The sequence below is a fragment of the Manis javanica genome, chromosome 8 (assembly GCF_040802235.1).
Source record: "Manis javanica isolate MJ-LG chromosome 8, MJ_LKY, whole genome shotgun sequence".
In the NCBI taxonomy this organism is placed as follows: Eukaryota; Metazoa; Chordata; class Mammalia; order Pholidota; family Manidae; genus Manis; species Manis javanica.
This window is the reverse complement of record NC_133163.1, coordinates 83,927,752-83,944,833: the sequence shown is the minus strand read 5'-3', so window position 1 is coordinate 83,944,833 and position 17,082 is coordinate 83,927,752. Positions and strand designations below refer to the sequence as shown.

Here is a 17,082-nt window from a genome sequence, read left to right as displayed (position 1 = left end):
CTTGTACTGTTCAACATGTAAGAATTTATTCACTATGTAAGAATTCGTTCACCACGTAAGAACTTGCTCGTTATGCTTCAGAAGATTGGAGACTGATGAGAATTAGGCTTGAGATGGATTAATGATTGTACATTGAGCATTGACCCACCTATACTGAATTCTATTGTTGTTAACAACCATTTGATAAATAAATATGAGAGATGCCCTCTCAAAAAAAAAATGTAAAAGTAAAAAATGAAACTGTAAAAATACTGAGACAAACCAGAAAGGAAACATTTTATCTTAGAATGGGGTAGGATTTTTTAAAGCAAGACTTGACATTCAGAAAATCCATAAAGAAAAAGAGTAACAGATTTTACTAGTTAAAATTGGAAATTTTGAAGGGGCGGAGCCAAGATGGTGGCGTGAGTAGAGCAGCAAAAATCTCCTGCCAAAACCACATATGTCAATGAAAATATTACAAAGACAACTATTTCTAAAATAGAGACCAGAGGACACAGGACAACATCCAGACCACATCCACACCTGTGAGAACCCAGCGCATCATGAAGGGGGTAAGATACAAACCCCAGCCCAGTGGGTCCCGAGCACCCTTCCCCTCAGCCCTCAGCGGGAAGAGAGAGAACTGAGCAGGAGGGAGAAGGAGCCCAGGGCTGCTGAACACCCAGCCCCAGCCATCCGGACCAGAGCGCAGACACAGTGCATGCGCAGGGCCCTGGATACTAGGGAAACAGGGCAGCATGACCACTGAGCAGGTGCCTGAGGCCGACGCCGGAGAACAAAGAAACGGGAGCAGCCATTTTTTTTTTCTTCTTTTTTTTTTTTTTTTTTTTGCAAGTTCTTTTTGGAAGTCTTAAGAGGATAGGGACCCCAATACTAGGTAAACAGTGCAGCAAGACTGGTGAGCGGGTGCCTGAGACTGGTGCCTGAGGACAAAGAAAATCGTGCGTTTTTCTTTTCTTTTTTTTTTTTTAATTATTTAACTTTTTTTTTTTCTTTTGCTGTTGATTTGTTTGGAGAGTGCTTTTTGGAAGTCTTAAGCGGGCAGGACAGGACACTTAGTTCAGCAGCAGGGAATCTGGGGATCTCTGGGCACTCCAATCCCCTGGGCAGCAGGGAGCACGGAGGCCCCTTATGGAGATAAATAGCCTCCCAGCCGATCCCCCTCGAATGGGACTGCACCATTTTGGAGCAGCAGCCTGAGCCATGCCACGCTCACAGCAACAGTGGAGATAAACTCCATAGCAGCCGGGCAGGAAGCAAAAGCCCTGTCTGCGCACAGCTGCCAAGCACAAGCCACTAGACGTCGCTATTCTCCCAGGAGAGGAAGGCCACAAACCAACAAGAAGGAAAGCTCTTCCAGCCGTCACTCGTACCAGCTCTGCAAACTATCTCTATCACCATAAAAAGGCAAAACAACAGGCAGACAAAGATCACAGAGACAACACCTGAGGAGACAGACCTAACCAGTCTTCCTGAAAAAGAACTCAAAATAAAAATCATGAACATGCTGACAGAGATGCAGAGAAAAATGCAAGAGCAATGGGATGAAGTCCAGAAGGAGATCACAAATGTCAGGAAGGAGATCACAGAAGTGAAACAAACCCTGGAAGGATTTATAAGCAGAATGGATAAGATGCAAGAGGCCATTGAAGAAATAGAAACCAGACAACAGGAACATATAGAGGCTGACATAAAGAGAGATAAAAGGATCTCCAGGAACAAAACTAAGAGAACTATGTGACCAATCCAAAAGAAACAATATCCGTATTATAGGGGTACCAGAAGAAGAAGAGTAAGGAAAAGGGATAGAAAGTGTCTTTGAAGAAATAATTGCTGAATACTTCCCCAAACCAGGAGAGGAAATAATCGATCAGACCACGGAAATACAAAGAACCCTCAAAAGAAAGGAACCAAGGAGTACAACACCAAGACACATAATAATTAAAATGGCAAACATCAAGGACAAGGAAAGAGTTTTAAAGGCATCTAGAGAGAAAAAGGTCACCTATAAAGGAAAACCCGTCAGGCTTTCATCAGACTTCTCAACAGAAACCCTACAGGCCAGAAGAGAATGGCATGATATATTTAATACAATGAAACAGAAGGGCCTTGAACCAAGGATACTGTATCCAGCACGACTATCATTTAAATATGATGGCGGGATTAAACAATTCCCAGACAAGCAAAAGCTGAGGGAATTTGCTTCCCAAAAACCACCCCTACAGGGCATATTAGAGGGACTGCTCTAGATGGGAGCACTCCTAAAAAGAGCACAGAACAAAACACACAACATATGAAGAATGGAGGAGGAGGAATAAGAAGGGAGAGAAGAAAAGAATCTCCAGACAGTGTATATAACAGCTCAATAAGCGAGCTAAGTTAGGCAGTAAGATACTAAAGAGGCTAACCTTGAACCTTTGGTAACCACGAATCTAAAGCCTGCAATGGCAATAAGTACATATCTCTCAATAGTCACCCTAATTGTAAATGGACTTAATGCACCAATCAAAAGACACAGAGTATTAGAATGGATAAGAAAGTAAGACCCATCTATATGCTGCTTACAAGAAACTCACCTCAAACACAAAGACATGCACAGACTAAAAGTGAAGGGATGGAAAAACATATTTCAGGCAAACAACAGTGAGAAGAAAGCAGGGGTTACAGTACTAATATCAGACAAAATAGACTTCAAAACAAAGAAAGTAACAAGCGATAAAGAAGGACACTACATAATGATAAAGGGCTCAGTTCAACAAGAGGATATAACCATTCTAAATATATATGCACCCAACACAGGACCACCAGCATATGTGAAACAAATACTAACAGAACTAAAGAGGGAAATAGACTGCAATGCATTCATTTAAGGAGACTTCAACACAACACTCACCCCAAAGGATAGATCGACTGGACAGACAATAAGTAAGGACAGAGAGGCACTGAAGAACACACTAGAACAGATGGACCGACCTAATAGACATCTATAGAACTCTACATCCAAAAGCAACACGATATATATTCTTCTCAAGTGCACATGGAACATTCTCCAGAATAGACCACATACTAGGCCACAAAAAGAGCCTCAGTACATTCCAAAAGATTGAAATTCTACCAACCAACTTTTCAGACCGCAAAGGAATAAAACTAGAACTAAATTGTAGAAAGAAAGCAAAAAGGCCCACAAACACATGGAGGCTTAACAACATGCTACTAAATAATCAATGGATCAATGAACAAATTAAAATAGAGATCAAACAATATATGGAAACAAATGACAACAACAACACAAAGCTCCAACTTCTGTGGGACTCAGCAAAAGCAGCCTTAAGAGGAAAGTATATAGCAATCCAGGCATATTTAAAGAGGGAAGAAAAATCCCAAATGAATTGTCTAATGTCACAATTATCAATATTGGAAAAAGAAGAACAAATGAGGCCTAAAGTCAGCAAAAGGAGGGACTTGATAAAGATCAGAGAAGAAATAAACAAAATTGAGAAAAATAAAACAATAGCAAAAATCAATGAAACCAAGAGCTGGTTCTTTGAGAAAATAAACAAAATAGATAAGCTTCTAGCCCAACTTATTAAGAGAAAAAGAGAATCAACACAAATCAACAGAATCAGAAATGAGAATGCAAAAATCACAACAGACTCCACAGAAATACAAAGAATTATTAAAGACTACTATGAAAACCTATATGCCAACAAGCTGGAAAACCTAGAAGAAATGGACAACTTCCTAGAAAAATACAACCTCCCACGACTGACCAAGGAAGAAACACAAAAGTTAAACAAACCAATAACGAGCAAAGAAATTGAAACAGTAATCAAAAAACTATCCAAGAACAAAATCCCGGGGCTGGGCGGATTTACCTCGGAATTTTATCAGACACACAGAGAAGACATAATACCCATTCTCCTTAAAGTTTTCCAAAAAATAGAAGAGGAGGGAATACTCCCAAACTCGTTCTATGAAGCCAACATCACCCAAATACCGAAACCAGGCAAAGACCCCACCAATAACGAAAATTAGAGACCAATATCCCTGATGAATGTAGATACAAAAATACTCAATAAAATATTAGCAAACAGAATTCAACAGTATATCAAAAGGATCATACACCATGACCAAGTGGGATTCATCCCAGGGATACATGGATGGTTACAACATTCGAAAATCCATCAACATCATGTACCACATAAACAAAAAGAAAGGCAAAAACCACATGATCATCTCCATAGATGCTGAAAAAGCATTTGACAAAATTCAACATCCATTCATGATAAAAACTCTCAGCAAAATGGGAATAGAGGGCAAGTACCTCAACATAATAAAGGCCATATATGATAAACACACAGCCAACATTATACTGAACAGCGAGAAGCTGAAAGCTTTTCCTCTGAGATCGGGAACTAGACAGGGATGCCCACTCTCCCCACTTTTATTTAACATAGTACTAGAGGTTCTAGGCCATGGCAATCAGACAAAACAAAGAAATACAAGGAATCCAGATTGGTAAAGAAGAAGTTAAACTGTCACTATTTGCAGATGATATGATATTGTACATAAAACACCCTAAAGACTCCACTCCAAAACTACTAGAACTGATATCAGAATACAGCAAAGTTGCAGGATACAAAATTAACACACAGAAATCTGTAGCTTTCCTATACACTAACGATGAACCAATAGAAAGAGAAATCAGGAAAACAATTCCATTCACAATTGCATCAAAAAGAATAAAATATCTAGGAATAAACCTAACCAAGGAAGTGAAAGACCTGTACCCCAAAAACTACAAGACACTCTTAAGAGAAATTAAAGAGGACACTAACAAATGGAAACTCATCCCATGCTCCTGGCTAGGAAGAATTAATATAATTAAAATGGCCATCCTGCCCAAAGCAATATACAGATTTGATGCAATCCCTATCAAATTACCAGCAACATTCTTCAATGAACTGGAACAAATAATTCAAAAATTCATTTGGAAACATCAAAGACCCTGAATAGGCAAAGCAATCCTGAGAAAGAAGAATAAAGTAGGGGGGATCTCACTCCCCAACTTGAAGCTCTACTACAAAGCTATAGTAATCAAGACAATTTTGTACTGGCACAAGAACAGAGCCACAGACCAGTGGAACAGATTAGAGACTCCAGAAATTAACCCAAACATTTATGGTCAATTAATATTTGATAAAGGAGCCATGGACATACAGTGGCGAAATGACAGTCTCTTCAACAGATGGTGCTGGCAAAACTGGACAGCTACATGTAGGAGAATGAAACTGGACCATTGTCTAACCCCATACACAAAAGTAAATTCAAAATGGATCAAAGACATGAATATAAGTCATGAAACCATAAAACTCTTAGAAATAAACATAGGGAAAAACCTTTTAGACATAAACATGAGTGACCTCTTCTTGAACATATCTCCCCGGGCAAGGAAAACAACAGCAAAAATGAACAAGTGGGACTATATTAAGCTGAAACGCTTCTGTACAGCAAAAGAAACCATCAATAGAACAAAAAGGAACCCTACAGTATGGGAGAATATATTTGTAAATGACAGATCCAATAAAGGCTTGACGTCCAAAATATATAAAGAGCCCACATGCCTCAACAAACAAAAAACAAATAACCCAATTAAAAAATGGGCAGAGGAACTGAACAGACAGTTCTCCAAAAAAGAAATACAGATGGCCAACAGACACATGAAAAGATGCTCCACATCGCTAATTATCAGAGAAATGCAAATTAAAACTACAATGAGGTATCACCTCACACCAGTAAGGATGGCTGCCATCCAAAAGACAAACAACAACAAATGTTGGTGAGGCTGTGGAGAAAGAGGAACCCTCCTACACTGCTGGTGGGAATGTAAATTAGTTCAACCATTGTGGAAAGCAGTATGGACGTTCATCAAAATGCTCAAAACAGACCTACCATTTGACCCAGGAATTCCACTACTAGGAATTTACCCTAAGAACGCAGCAATAATGTTTGAGAAAGACAGATGCACCCCTATGTTTATCACAGCACTATTTACAATAGCCAAGAATTGGAAGCAACCTAAATGTCCATCGGTAGATGAATGGATAAAGAAGATGTGGTACATATACACAATAGAATACTACTCAGCCATAATAAGAGGGCAAATCCTACCATTTGCAGCAACATAGATGGAGCTGGAGGGTATTATGCTCAGTGAAATAAGCCAAGCAGAGAAAGAGAAATACCAAATGATTTCACTCATCTGTGAAGTTTAAGAACAAAGGAAAAACTGAAGGAACAAAACAGCAGCGGAATTACAGAACCCAAAAATGGACTAACAGGTACCAAAGGGAAAGGCACTGGGGAGGATGGTGGGTAGGGAGGGATAAGGGTGGTGAAGAAGAAAGGGGCATTAAGATTATCATGCATGGGGGGGAGGGAAAAGGGGAGGGCTGTACAAAACAGAGAAGACAAGTAGTGATTCTACAACATTTTGCTATGCTAATGGACAGTGACTGTAAAGTGGTTTATAGAGGGGACCTGGTATAGAGGAGAGCCTAGTAAACATAATATTCTTCATGTAAGTGTAGATTAAAGATAAAAAAAAAAGAAAGAAAGAAAAGGGGGATTACTCCTTGATAGGATAAAACTAACTGTAAATCAACCATTAATGCATGCTTTAAATATCCTTAATCTTGATCACTTAAAGGGTGTCAGATGATCGGCTATGGAGGTACACTTTTCTGATAATATTCCTTTCTCTTAAAAAAGAAAAAAAAAAGCAGTTCCTCTTTGGTGACCTCCAATGAGTTCTACACAATGGTATAAAGGGCATATCAACGTGTAGGCAAAGGGTCTGTTTTTGTTTATATAGAGGATCAAAGCCTAATTTAGCTACCCAGAAAATGAACTAAGATACGATATGAAGAAGAACTTCCAACATCAGCACTCTCTGGAAGAGTCATACCAGAAGATGATCATCAAAAAACCTCAACAAAGATCCAGGCAATGCTGCATTTGTAGCTGCATCCATCCCACTGGTTCCTGGACTTGCCATTGGAATGAAGAAGGAGATATCTAAGCTGGCCTGTGCTTTCAGTAAAACAACAAATTTGACTGGATCTATACTGTTGGAACTCAACCAAGAATTAGGAGAAGTGCAAGTTGTAGCGCTCCAAAATCTTACAACTACAGACTATCTACTGTTAAAAGAACATATGGGATGTGAACAGTTCCCAGGAATGGGTTGTTTTCATTTGTCTGATTTCTCTCAGACTGTTCAAGTACAGTTGGACAATATCCATCATATCATAGACGAATTTTCACAAATGCCTAGGGTGCCTAAATGGTTTTCTTAGCTTCACTGGAGATGGCTGGTAATTACAGATCTGCTTTGGTTATGTAACTGTATTCCTATTATGTTAATGTGTGTGCGCAATTTAATTAGTAGTTTAAAACCTATACGTGCTTAAGTTACTCTACAAGAAGATATGTCAAAGAAATAATCAATCCTCCCATGTTTTCTTCTGTCTGCTACCTCTATAGCTTTTCTTCTTCCTTTCTAATTACAACCCTTAAATAGAATTCGTGCCTCATATCGAATTTACTGAGTATCATAACTCCTCCAAGTGGTAAAGATACCTCAAGACAAATGCTGGGCATAGAAGCCACAGGGCATAAATCTGCAAAGAAGTAAAAAGCTAACCTTTGCAAACAATATGGCTTCTCTCTCACTTACCAACTTTACATTTCCCTGTATGGCCCCGGAAGATGACTGGTTAGCCAGAGACGGGTAAGATTCCTCAAGGGAGGAACAACCTAAGACAGGCACAGTCGCAGGGGGGCCATCAGCTGAGAAATTGGGGATCATCAGTGGTGAGGCTTAGAACCTCCCCCCCCGTTTTGAGAGACATCTTATGCATCCGTGGGTATTTTGTTGCCCTTGTCTAGCTTGGATTAACACATAGTCTACAGGCACACACCTGATCATCTAAATTTACTCTCTTACAACACTAAACTATGTTTTCTACCTTTATCTTGCATCTACCTACCACTTCAGCATTTTATTAAAAATAAAAATAATAATAATAATAATAATAATAAAGGAAGAAATGAGGGATCCACATATAAATCAAGTATAAAAATCAAACAAATATTCATATTTGACCTGATTGTTTATAGTTCATAATGCTTGATCAAAACCAAAAGTTTCTGTGATAACTGCCCTTGTACTGTTCACCATGTAAGAACTTATTCACTATGTAAGAATTTGTTCACCATGTAAGAACTTGTTCGTTATGCTTCTGAAGATTGGAGACTGACGAGAATTAGGCTTGGGGTGGATTAATGATTGTGCATTGAGTCCCCTATACAGAATTTTATTGTTGTTAACAACCATTTGATCAATAAATATGAGAGATGCCCTCTCAAAAAAAAAATTGGAAATTTTGTTAAGCAAAAGACACTACAAAGATTAGAATAAGAAAGACTGACTTAGAAGATGTGGTACACATACACAGTGGAATATTATTTAGCCATAAGAAGAAAACAAATCCTACCATTTGCAACAACATGGATGGAGCTAGAGGGTATTATGCTTAGTGAAATAAGCCAGGCAGAAAAAGACAAGTATCAAATGATTTCACTCATCTGTGGAGTATAAGAACAATGCAAAAACTGAAGGAACAAAACAGCAGCAGACTCACAGAACCCAAGAATGGATGAACAGTTAGTTACCAAAGGGAAAGGGACTGGGGAGGATGGGTGGGAAGGAAGGGATAAGGGGAATAAGGAACATTACTATTAGCACACATAATGTAGGGTGGGAGGACATAGGGAAAGCAGTATAACACAGAGAAGACAAGTAGTGATTCTATAGCATCTTACTACGCTGATGGTCAGTGACTGTAATGGGGTATGTGGTGGGGACTTAGTAATAGGGGGAGTCTAGTAACCATGATGTTGCTCATGTAATTGTACATTAATGATACCAAAATAAAAAAAAAGAAAGACTGACTTAAATTTTAAAATTAGCAACATGAAAAAGACAAAGGGCTAATATCCTTAATATACCAAAAGCACCTACAAATCAGCCCAGAAAAGACACCGAGCGGAATGGAATTGAGAACAAAAGATAAAAATAGGCAAAGGAAGTTAACATATAAAAAGATGCTCAAGCTTGCTAATTGTCAGATAATTCAAATTTAAACAAACATTGTAATTTTAAACAAGCGTTAGTAATTTTTTTCTGGATCTTTTCCCCCAGGCAAGGTAAACAAAAGCAAAAATAAACAAGTGAGACTATACCAAGCTAAAAAGCTTTTACACAGTAAAGGAAACCATGAATAAAACAAAGAGGCAATCTACTGCATGGGAGAATATTTTTGCAAATGATATATATGATGAGGGGGTAACAGCTAAAATATACAAACAACTCATAAAAGAACACCAAAAAACTGAATAATCCATTTAAAGAATGGGTAGAGGACCTGAACAGACATTTTTCCAAAGACGACAGACAGATGGCTAACAGACATGAAAAGATGCTCCACATCACTAATCATCAGGGAAAGGAAATAGCAAAACCACAATTTGTCATCTCACACCAGTCAGAGTGGCCACTATCCAAAAACCATGAAATAACAAGTGCTGGCAAGGACGTGGAGAAAAGGGAACTTTATGCACCGTTGGTGCGAATGTAAATTGGTACAGCCAATATGGAAGACAGTATGGAGATTTCTCAAAAAATTAAAATGGAAATATATAACTCAGTAATTCCATTTCTGGGAACTTACCCAAAGAAAACAAAGTCACTAATTCGAAAAGATACATGCACTTCTATGTTTGTTGCAGCATTTTTTACAATAGCCAATATATGGAAGCAACCTAAGTGCCCGTCAATAGGTGAATAAAGAATATACATAATGAAATATTACACTACTATAAAAAAGAATAAAATCTTGCCATTTGTGACAACATGGATGGACCTAGAGGGTATTTGCTAAGTGCAATAAGTCAGAGAGAGACAAACTCCATGTGATTTCACTTATATGTAGAATCTAAAACCCAACAAACAAAAAAAGCAGAAATTGACTCAGACACAGGAATGGACTGTGGTTAAAATAAGGGAGCAGGGTGGACAAATGGGTAACACAGGTAAAGGGGGTAAAATAATTAGTGGGAATTTCTGATATCTTGATCTGGGTGATGGTTACATGAGTGTGTATACATACCAAATTAATCAAGCTGTACACAAAGGTTTGTGCATTTTGTTGTATATACTTCAATATAAAATTACTGATAAAAATAGATTTAGAATTTTTTTCAGTCCACATAAGAAAAAATAAAATAAACATGAGACCACTTTGCTTTTCAACCATGAAACATGAAAATTTTATTATAAATCCAGGGTCAGTAATAATGTGAAAAGATGGGGCATTAATATATTGTCACTGGAAATATACATTGAAATAGCCTTTTTTTGAAAGATAATTGGGCATATCAAAATTGACCAAAGCAAATCTACTTTTAGAACTCTATGTATATGCACAACCATTGTTTATATAAATGAAAAACTAGAACTATCCTAAATATTCATTATCAGAAGAGCTAAATAACTCACAGCATATTCCTAAAACAGAATACTACACAGCAATTAGAATGATAGGTCCGTATAACCATCCCAAAAGATGTCCATGATGCACTGATGAGTCAAAAGAGCACACTAAGGAACACCACTGTGTCACAAGTCCCCAGTATCACCCCCAGGTTCAATGATTTGCTAGGAGGACTCAGCAAAGAGTTGCCCTCGTGGCTACAAGTTATTATAGCAGAAGAACAGAAAGCAAGATCTGACGACACAGAAGGTATGTGGGGTGAAACCCAGAGATACCGACTGAGCCTAAGAGTCCTCTCCCAGTGTAGTCACACTGGGTGTGCTTGATTCCTCCAGCAACAAGATATGATTATACATGTAAAATACTGTCTACCAAGGAGGCTTATTAGAGATTTGGTACCCAGGGTTCTTCCTGGAGGCTGATCACATAGGCACTCTCTGCCTAGACTGTTCCAAAATTCCAGATGCCCAGAAGGAAAGCGGGTGTCTAGCATAAACCATATCCTTTGTACAAACACTTTAGATACAGTGAGACGCTCCAATCAGTCTGGCAATGCTGAAAACGTTCCCAAATTCCAATTCCCCAGACACCAGCCAAATGCCAACCTGCAAGCAGGCCCTTCCTTCCATGGATAAGAGGTCTCAGGCCTCTATACTACCTCACTTCAGTACAATCACAAGGAGTAAAAATTAGCCATATAATCAAAAGAAGACGTTTTCAGAATTGGGGCAATTCGATTCTAGTTCCAAACTAGATAACTCCATTTCCTTGTCTGTAAAATTCATTCATTCTTTCATACATTGGTTCAACATTTACTGAGCAACTATTACGCCCTGTCTTAGATGCAGGTGATACCCGGGTAAATAAAACTAAGTCCCTGCCCCCCCTTAGAGGTTATGTTCCACCTACACACGATAAAGTTGTAATGTGCCAAGTGGTGTTAAGTGCCATGCAGAAAAGCAAACCTGGATTGAGGACAGCTGGCATTGGGGACGAGACGGAAGGAGATCTGCTGTTTTATCATGGAGTGGTCAGGGAAGGACACTCTGAGGGTAACATTCTGCAGAGATCTGAAAGAAGCAACAAAGGGAGCACGCAGATATCAGGCTGGGGGAAGAGCATCCCAAGAGGAGGGAAAGCATGCAAAGTCCTTGAGCTGATGCTTAGCACAGCTGAGGCCCAGAGGAGTCTGGAGTAGCTAAAGCTATGGGTCATTACCTTTCTTCACAGCATTGAATGAGGACCTAAAAACAATGTGTAAATGTATTTTATAAGCTACGTTGGTATTTTTATTGAATATCTTTAATCTTGGGGACTTTAGGATATTATCTATGGAAAATACTTTTGGAATTCTACTCTTCCTATTTTGGTAACTCGAGTAGGGTACTCTTACAGATATTCAAAGAAGATTATTCTTTAATTTCTGTACACTTAAAAATATACCTTTCAGAAAACATTTAATTACTATGTTTTATATTTTGAATACTTCCCAGATTTCTAAATAAAAACATCAAGAATCTATCCTATTAAGTAAGTCATGAAACCATAAATTCTTAGAAGAAAACAGGCAAAAATCTCTTGAATATAAACATGAGCAACTTTTCCCTGAATGCATCTCCTAGGGCAAGGGAAACAAAAGCAAAAATGAACAAATGGGACTACATCAAGCTAAAAAGCTTCTGTACAGCAAAGGACACCATCAGCAGAACAAAAAGGCATCCTACAGTATGGGAGAATATATTCATAAATGACATATCTGACAAGACAAGGGGTTAACACCCAAAATATATAAAGAACTCACATGCCTCAACACCCAAAAGGCAAATAACCCTATTAAAAAATGGGCAGAGGATATGAACAGACACTTCTCCAAAGAAGAAATTCAGATGGCCAACAGGCACATGAAAGGATGCTCCACATCGCTAATTATCAGGGAAATGCAAATTAAAACCACAATGAAATATCACCTCACACCAGTTAGGATGGCCAACATCGAAAAGACTAGGAACAGCAAATGCTGGTGAGGATGCAGATAAAGGGGAACCCTCCTACACTGCTGGTAGAAATGTAAATTAGTTCAACCATTGTGGAAAGCAGTATGGAGGTTCCCCAAAAAACTCAAAATAGAAATACCATTTGACCCAGGAATCCCACTCCTAGGAATTTACCCGAAGAAAACAAGATTACTGATTCAAAAAGATATATGCACCCCTATCTCTATTGCAGCACTATTTGCAATAGCCAAGATATGGAAGCAACCTTAGTGTCATTCAGTAGATGAATGGATAAAGAAGATGTGGTACATATACACAATGGAATACTATTCAGCCATAAGAAAGAAACAAATTCTACCATTTGCTACAACATGGATGGGGCTAGAGGGTATTATACTCAGTGAAATGAGTCAGGTGGAGAAAGACAAATACCAAATGATTTCCCTCATTTGTGGAATATAACAACAAAGCAAAACTGAAGGAACAAAATAGCAGCAGACTCACAAGATTCCAAGAAGGGATTGGTGCTTGCCAAAGGGAAGGGGTGAGGGAGGGTGGGTGGGGAGGGAGGGAGAAGGGGATTGTGGGATATCATGATTAGTGCTCATGATGTGTGTGGACTCATGGGGAAGACAGTGTAGCAGAGAGAAGACAAGTAGGGACTCTGTAGCATCTTACTATACTGATGGACAGTGACTGCAATGGGGCATGGGGGAGGGGGGACTTGATAATAAGGGTGAATGTAGTAACCACATTGTTTTTCTTGTGAAACCGTCATAAGAGTGTATATCAATGATACCTGAATAAAAAAAATCTATCCTATTAAAAAACTATAAAAATGGGCATCAATGTTACACTACAAAGACTTCAAATGACACATACATTAAATTCAAAAACTTTTTAAGATCCTGTTATCCAAGCAATGATGGTCTTTTAATTTAAGTCAGTATAATTAAATCTTTTCCAACCAACACCAAGACATTTCTACTTATATTGAGCAGATTTCTGGCTTTTAATGCCCTCTCCATCACTGGCTTGTAAAGTCTGTTTTTTTGTTGTTTGTTTTTGCACACACTACGGCTCAGCCGAGAAGTCTCAAATAATATTAGGCTCATTAAGGAGTTCATGCTGTACCTCAGATTCACCCTCTCGCATATCAACATAAATCTCAAATGATCTGTTTCTCTGTTTTTTTTCCTATACTACCCAGTGGGTGTGAAATATGTTTGTATATGGGAAAAATAAATCAGAATCCAGCTTGACTTTTCATCCCATTAGATTTTCTCTTTTATTTTGAAAAACACTGAAGAATTATTCTACTGTGCTATGATTTAAATGGCAAATGATATGCAGAGTAATTTGAATTTTGAAACTTTTTGTTTTGCCTTCCTGCCAAAAATAAAGTAAATCATGTGTGCAAACTGTGTGTTTAATCTTCCTCGGGTCATGTCCTTTGAGACCCATAAGGCAGCTATGGTTCACTTTCCCACATGCACATACAGGAAATCTAGCACACAATTTGGGGGCAGAGGCAGGGCTGGTGGTGCTGAAAGGAAAGCATGGCTGTAAAGATGGGTGCAAATGTGCTCTCCACCAATGGGCTGGGGACATGCCAGGTGGCTGCAGACCCAGTGTTCTGTAATACCAAACTTCACACAAAACCAACCTGACACAAATCCCTTCCTGGTGTGTCACACCGATCTTACTCTGGTGGTGTTGATGCGTCACTGATATGGCTGGGTTTTGTTCCTTGATACTGTGTGGTTTTTCTTCCTACATCCTTGAGGGAAAAGGGGTGATGCAAATTATTTGCTCAGTGGTTTGACTGAAGTAAACAGAGATCTCATCTCTGTGGGGCATCTACACCACCTTGCTCCACACCGAGCCAAGATCATTTCTGCATTTTACATACACCTGCACTAAAGCAATCGTCTCAAGGATTTCAACTGCAGAGCCCATTCTTTTCATTCTCACATACTCCTGGGACTATCGCAGTTTCTGGAACACAGTAGGCAATTAGTAAATGTGTGTTCACTGCATGAAACATGTGTAAATCTATGCATGTAAGAATGAATAAGCAAATGAGTGAATGCACAAACCAAATAAGGGAGCAAACATATGTGGTCAACAGGACATAAGGAGATAAATAAGGAAAAATATTAAACTGCTATTTTCATAAAGCTTGACAAAAATATAGGATAGAAATATGAAACAGAATTATGTTTGCAATCCAAAATTTCTCATAAATCAAAGACCTCAGTTAAGAAAAAGTGGGAAGGAGAAAACACAGAGATCTTCAGTTGGAATTTCTCTTACACTGCCCTCAAAATGAGATAAAGATAAAAAAACTAAGAATGGATCTTAAAATGGAATTATTCTAACAATAGCAACTATCCGAGGCAAGTGAATGGTGCAAATTTATGAACTGATGAGCTATGAACATGATCACTGAGAAGGAAATAAGTCCTACAACAAAAAAATTTTGACAAGGATGCCAAGAATACACAATGGGGAGAGAATAGTCTGTTCAATGAATAGTACTGGGAAAACTGGATATCCACAGGCAAAAAAAAAAAAAAAATGAAACTGGACCCCTATTTAATACCACTCACAAAAATTAACTCAAAAATGGACTAAAGACTTAAATGTAATAGAAATCATAAAGCTCCTAGAAAGAAACATAGGGAAAAAGCTCACTGACACTGGTCTTGGCACACATTCTTTGGATAAGACACCAAAAGCACACACAACAAAAGCATGTGGAACTACATCAAACTAAAACACTTCTGCAAAGCAAAGGGAACAATCAATATACTGAATAGACAACCTACAGAATGGTGCAAGAAAATACTTGCACAAGCCATATATCTGATAAGGGATTAATATCCAAAATATATAAATAATCCATACAAATCAATAGCAAACAAGAAAATAATCCAATTAAATACATGCAAAGAACCTGAGTGGACATTTTCCAAAGACATATAAATGGCCAACAGGTACATGAAATAGTTCTCAATATCACTAATCATCAGGGAAATGCAAATCAAAACCACAATGAGATCACCTCCTACCTGTTAGGATGGCTGTTATCAAAAAGACAAGAGATAAAAAAATGTTGGTGCAGATGTGGAGAAAAGAGAACCTTTATACACTGGTGGGAATATAAATTGGTAAAGCCACTATGGAAAACAGTATGGTGGTTCTTCAAGTTAAAAGTAGAGTACTGTATAACACAGCAATTCCATTCCTGGGGATAAAGCCAAAGGAAATGAAATCAGATCTTGAATGGACACCTGCACACCCATGTTCAGTGCATCTTTATTCACACCAGCCAAGATAGAGAAACAATCTAACATCCTGAGATGTATGTATGGATAAAGAAAATGTAATGTATCTATACAAGGAACATTCAGCATTAGAAAGAAGGAAATCCTGCCATTTGCAACAACATGGATGAACCTTGAGGGCATTATGCTCAGTGAAATATGCCAGGCAGAGAAATACAAACACTGCATGGTCTCACGTGTATGTGTAACCAAAAACAGTAAATTCATAGAAGAAGAGAGTAGAATGGTAGTTGCCAGACACTGGGGGGAGGAAGGGAATGAGGAGATGTAGGTCAAAGGATATAAAGTTTCAATTACATGAAAAATAGGTTCTAAGGAATTAATGTACAGCATAGTTAACAAAAGTTAATAATACTATATTGTATACTTGAAAGTTACTGAGAGTAGATCTTAAGCATTCTCATCACGTACACTACACACACAAAAAACAGTCAACTATGTGAAGTGATGGATGTGTTAATTACCTTGATCTTGGTAATCATTCTACAATGTATATGTATATTAATATTGATACTTTAAATATATACAATTATATTTGTCTAGTATTTCTCAATAAAGTTTGAAAAAAATTTAAAAAGGAAAAAGTCCTAAAATAGTTACTAAAAAATATGGATTTAAAATATTCCCCTTATTATTAATAAGCAAGTTTTAGAAACTCCTCCCCAGGGAAACTTCAATACATAGGAAAAGATTCATATAAAAACCAGCCTTGCTTGTATTAGAAAGCAGTATTAAACTGCTTTTAAACTATTAAAAAGCATTCTCTGCTTTTAAACTATTTTTACAACACACAATGACATAAATTCTTTTCAAACTTACCATTGTTCTTTTTGCACTGTATCTTTCCTGAATAAAAATTGTGGCCTCTACTACTGGGAAAATGAAAATGCCCTGAACTGTCTCAGAGCTGACGATGGGCAGAGCAAAAGGGGTACGCACTCCATGGGTTTCTTTGCCTCTGATCAGCTACTCTGGCTCTTGCCAAATGTGTAATAAGACAAAGCGGCAGTTGGAAGAGAGTGTTACACCAGCGATACCAAATTCCTTCACAGAGTTTCTTAAGCAGAAGAGTGGGAGAAGGAACCCTGTTGCCAAGAATTGCAAATAGCTCTTCACCAG

The 17,082-nt window shown here is 38.1% G+C and overlaps 1 protein-coding gene and 1 pseudogene across 6 annotated transcripts in view; one reads left to right on the top strand and one right to left on the bottom strand.

Annotated features, from left to right (window-relative positions):
* Positions 1–17,082, bottom strand: part of AVEN (apoptosis and caspase activation inhibitor) — a 303,004-nt gene that overhangs the window by 132,189 nt on the left and 153,733 nt on the right. The window lies entirely within an intron of this gene.
* Positions 10,709–17,082, top strand: part of LOC140843219 (lupus La protein homolog pseudogene) — a 123,576-nt pseudogene continuing 117,202 nt past the window's right edge.